The following is a 5,777-nucleotide window of genomic DNA, read 5'->3' on the forward strand; positions in this document are numbered from 1 at the left end:
ATGCCAACAGTTGGAGCGCCGTATCATGGGTGACACGAGGTCCTAAAAAGACCTGTTTCAGAGTGCTCAGGAATAACGTGGCACTCTGCACCACATGATCGCCACACTCCCACAGCGGCGTAGCCCACTGCAACGCCCTGTCCGACAGAAGAGACACGATAAACCCCACCTTTGCCCGCTCTGTAGGGAAACGAGAGGCCAGAAGCTCGAGATGTATAGAGCACTGACTCACGAAACCCCTACAGGACTTACTGTCACCAGAAAGTTTTTCTGGTAGCGGGAGGTGAGATAGAGTCGGTACAGGGGTGGCAGTGGACAAGGTAGCTGCAGCCACGCTAACAGCCTGAACAGCGACAGCAGTGACATCCACAGCTGAGGTTGAACGCTCAAGAGCCGCCAACCTTCCCTCCAGCTGCTGGATGTATTGCTGTAAACGCTGATCGTCCGCCATTTACTAGCCAGACCTTGGCGCTAGTATTCTGTTAGGACTGGCGGAACGCACCAAGTATAAGATGTAATGGTATTAGGTGCGTTCGCCGTCCGAGGTCCGCCGTGCAGGTGAAAACCCTGCTGCTAGTAGAGACGAACGATATGGCGGTACAATATGAATTCACACATGGGTTAACTTCACCCGGTGTGAAGGAAGCGAACCCTGTTGCGTCACAGGGCCGCGGTACCGCACCAAGAGCGCAAGCAAGGAGTCTCAGAACACAATCCCAAGACACAGGATTTGAGTTCATAAAGACCTCATGCGCTCGACACCGCTACTGGGGTGTCTGATAGACAGAAATAATATTATCTAGAGGCACGAAAGTGCGTGCAGTGCCGCACTGGCGGACGCCACTAACCACCCAGGCTTGGGTCAGGAAAGCGCAGAGAAAGCGCACGGCGCCGTACTGGCGGTCACAGCAACTAGACGCTGTAATGTGTGTTTCTTGCTGATGGCTTAGTTGGGAGCTAGATAGCTACCGTCATTCGTGAACAGTCAACAACACTAGGAATGGGAATGATTAGGAGCTTTCATCCTTCGACATACATCCATCTACACACACACATTATATCAAGACAATACTAGCTCATGGCCGTGCGGCCATGCGAGCCTTAAATAGCTGCAGCATGTTTAGGACCTTTCAAAGAAGGACCATTGGAGTGCTGCAGCACCTGAGCATGTGACCCCAGATCTCCACTGAGAGATCTCGCCCTGGGCATGCTCAGAGTGCAAAGCAAGATTTAGTCCTAGCAGCTACAAGGACCTTAGCTGCAGTATCTGATCATGTGACCCTCGATCTCCACTGAGAGATCTTACTCTGGGCATGCTCAGAACGTGAAAAGCAGGACTTAGCCCCAGAAACGTCCGCTCGCCGTTGCCCAGCACTGACTTCAATGGGAGAAGCAGGAAACACAGCAGTAACTCTTAGCACAGAGTCAGACTGAGCGAGACGCTGGGATCGACGTCTCCGCTGAGCAGGCTCTACTGCGGCAGGAGAAGAATGGGAGACCGTAGCGGAGATGGCCTGAGGTTCCCCCTGTGCAGAGGCAGGAACTCAACCCCAAACACATGTACTGAAGAAGATACATTTCAGTAGGCCAACATTTCTGATATTAAAATCATTTTTCAAGCTGGTGTTGTAAAGTATTTTAATCTACTGAGATAAGATTTTTAGGTTTTCATTGGCTGTAAGCCATAATCATCAACATTAACAGAAATAAACACTTGAAATAGATCACTCTGTTTGTAATGACTCTATATAATATCTGAGTTTCACTTTTTTTGTATTGAAGAAATAAAATAAATTAACTTTCAAATTTTGTGACAAGGACCTGTATATGGTTCAAGGGACAAAAGAAGTGACAGGGTGATAATTCCATTTTGGAACAAAATTTTGAGTTAATTTGAGAGAGTACAAAGGAGGGCAACAAAATTAATAAAGGGGATGGGAGATCTACAATACCCAGATAGATTAGCGAAATTAGGATTATTTAGTCTAGAAAAAAGACGACTGAGGGGCGATCTAATAACCATGTATAAGTATATAAGGGGACAATACAAATATCTCGCTGAGGATCTGTTTATACCAAGGAAGGTGACGGGCACAAGGGGGCATTCTTTGCGTCTGGAGGAGAGAAGGTTTTTCCACCAACATAGAAGAGGATTCTTTACTGTTAGGGCAGTGAGAATCTGGAATTGCTTGCCTGAGGAGGTGGTGATGGCGAACTCAGTCGAGGGGTTCAAGAGAGGCCTGGATGTTTTCCTGGAGCAGAACAATATTGTATCATACAATTATTAGGTTCTGTAGAAGGACGTAGATCTGGGTATTTATTATGATGGAATATAGGCTGAACTGGATGGACAAATGTCTTTTTTCGGCCTTACTAACTATGTTACTATGTTGATATAAAAGAATTAGGTAATATCACCCCATATACCAATTTTAAACCATAGGCCATAATACATTTATGTGTAATGACATTTTTTGATATTTGTGTTTAGAGGTGGCAGTTTACAAAATATTGCATTCGCGATAATGTTGTCCAAGCTCCTGTCATCACGTTATTCACCAGTGACCAAATTTTGGAACCTTACTATTTGATTTTAATGTATTGAAATAAAAGTTTGTAATTGTTATTGAACTTTTCTGGACTCCTTTTTTTCTTGTTCCCTTAAATAGAAGCAAAAGATAAACAAAATGAAGATATTAACAAACCACATCTATATGATGCCAAGGCTGTAACAGATCGGACATTGCGGGTAGCTAACTATACATTAGGTGGCACTAATAGAGATGTTTTTTTTTATTTTGAAGAAGAGTTAATTTGTATATGTCATCTTGAAAACCATTACATTCTCTGGACTTCTTCCTCATACTCGTCTGTAAGTTTCCGGGTTGATAGGAAATTCCCTGACTCGACGACAACTCAATTTTCGGTTCCATTCTGTAAGCAAAAACCCTGAACTGGGAAATTACCAAAGAGATGAAAAATCCCTGTAATGGTGCCAGAGCAGCATGAGAGTCATCGCCGAACAATGGAAAGAGAAAGTTTATGTGTCTGCTCTATGAATTACATAAGTACATCTGCTCTATTTGACTACAGTATGACCATGTGCCATTTGAAGTAACTTGTGAAAGTATTCACCCCTTGGCTTTTCACATATTTGTTTACATTACAACCAGTGTAATGTTATGACAAATTGAATATATTCATGAGTGCAATAGAGCATTCGGCAGCATCATTAACGATTTTTATTTTTAGTGTGTGACAGACAAGAATCTTGATTAAGAAAATCTTGGTTTATTTCCAGTACAACAAACCGTTTTTTTTAGGTTGGACAACATGAAGTGATGAAACTTCTTGTGTGACATCGTCATGTCGGACGCTATTCACACTAGGGCGTCTGACAGACAGCGGTAATTCCGCATTCGTCCACTATGCACTCAGTGGCGCCAGCTAAATTTTATCTAGGTTGTTCCAGGGTTAATCTAGCTGGTACTCGGATTGGAGGCTGGGTCATGCCCACGGCCTTTATATAGTTCTTCTGAACTTTGGGCGTCGCCGATTATAGCTTGTGTCTTGTACCTGGTGATCTCGGGTCAGAGTGGTGGTCTTGGAGTGGAAATATCATATCTGGTGGTGTATGATACTTCATCATATTTCCCCTTCCTATATTTGTGTTTTGTTTTGCCCTGTGCACATTATAGTGTTTTCCTGAGTGTGTTTGCGGCGTGGTGCCTTTTTGGTTTTCCCAGTCTGTGCTTTCTGTAGGGGTTGGTGTGAGGAATTATCACTGGGTGGAGGGTGGAGGTTTCAGATTAGTACTGAAACAGGAGTCAGGGGCAGGCCTAGCGGCCCAGACAAGCACACCATCAGTGTAATCTCTGGGAGAGGGACAGACAAGGTTTCCCTAGTCTGAAGGATATCGCAGGGGCCAGGGTTATTAGCTTTAGCCTACCTAGGCTCCCCGTGACAGACACAAGGTCTTCGTCAAGCTGCACGTGAGTTGAGCAGTCATCATTGCCTTCCTTCTGCAGAGCCAGTACCATCTCAACCTTTTTCAGTTGTTGTAACCTCACTGTCAAAAAAAGCCAGACCCACCATAATCTCATTGAGGTACCAAAGGTGTCTGTTGAAAGTTTTTATTGTCGCCTCTGTAACAGGCATGTAAATTTCTTTTGTATGCTACTAGTTTTTGCAAGAATATCAAGTCAAGTTGCGGTGATTTGGCTGCTGACAGAGGTACCAAACCTTCAAGTATAAGCAGACATTAAAAATGCAAAATTGACTATGATTTTTTAACGCTGTCAAAGTTAAGCAAAATTGATGATGAAACATGAAGATCTTCAGAGTGTAAATCACTTTGGCCATCCATTGGACCTGATGGTACTCACATGTAGTATTGATGTATACCTCTGGGTTTTCCGGCAAATTCCTTGTAATCATCTCTTGGACGGCATTATGCAAACTGGTTGGTGCAAAATTTAACTAGACACTCCTGAAGTGGACCTAGTTCAGTTGAAACTATGTCATCTTCCACTCCAGCTGAAAACTTGGGTTTTATCCAGTTCATTCCAAGCAGCCAAAAATCTTTCCAACAAATTTATATTTTGACCTGTTGATGCCAGCCAATTTAGCAAGCATGCTTGCAATAATTACCTTGTGAATGTGGTGCCTAGACGGCAAACTCAGCAGTTCTTTCTGCAGTTTCTATTGCAAGAGGATGCACGCATCAGCCCTTATACAAGTGTTACAGCTGATCATGTCGAATGACATAAATTTCACTTTATCCAAGAGCTTCCAATCCTGCAGAACCTCAAGTACAGTCTTAACTTTTGCTGCTCCTGTGTTGTTAGGTATCTCTGGGACAGACAACAACTTTTCAGTTCCTCCTTCTGCCGCTAGTGCTGCCAGTCGCTCAGCAGTTTCATTGTGGGTCTGACTTGCAAACCTTTTACTGTCCCAGTGTACAGTCAGTGAACTACTGCTATCAAAGCTTCCTTTCATAGCCAAGCCAATACAGCTCATCACCCCAGGAACACCATCCCCACAGTGAAACACAGTGGTGGTAGCATCATGCTATGGGGATGTTATTCTGCAGCAGGGACAGGGAAAATTGTCCAAGTCGAGGGGAAGATGGATGGTGTGTAATACAGGGATATTCTGGAGCAAAATCAGTCTGTCAGTGTTTGAGACTGGGACAGAGGTTCACCTTCCAACAAGACAATGACCCAAAGCATACTGCTATAGCAACACTCGAGTGGTTTAAGGGGAAACATGTAAATGATTAGGAGTGGCATAGTCAAAGCCCAGACCTTAATCCAATTGAGAATCTGTTGTCAGACTTGAAGATTGGTGTTCTAAATTGAAGGAGTTGAGAGCAATTTTGCTTTGAAGAATGGGCAAAAATCCCAGTGGTCAGATACGTAAAGCTCACAGAGACTTATCCAAAGCGACTTTCAGCTGCAATTGATGCAAAAGAAGGTTCTACAAAGTACTAACTTTAGGAGAGGGGTGAATACTTATGTACACTAAAGTTTCCAGTTATTTTGTCCTATTTGTCATTTGCTTCACAAAAAAAGAAAACTAAATGTTCACAGTGGTAGGCATGTTCTGATGCAAACCTTAAAAAACAGGTTGTGAGGTAGCAAAACATGAAAAAATGCCAAGGGGATGAATACTTTTGCAAGCCACTATATAATATTGTTGTCTCGTCATGTGGCAGAGGGGCCTTTGGGGTCCCTTAGGCACTAGGAAACAGAAGCAATTGCTACCTCTACCTACCT

The sequence above is a fragment of the Ranitomeya imitator genome, chromosome 1, assembly GCF_032444005.1.
Source record: "Ranitomeya imitator isolate aRanImi1 chromosome 1, aRanImi1.pri, whole genome shotgun sequence".
Lineage (NCBI taxonomy): Eukaryota > Metazoa > Chordata > Amphibia > Anura > Dendrobatidae > Ranitomeya > Ranitomeya imitator.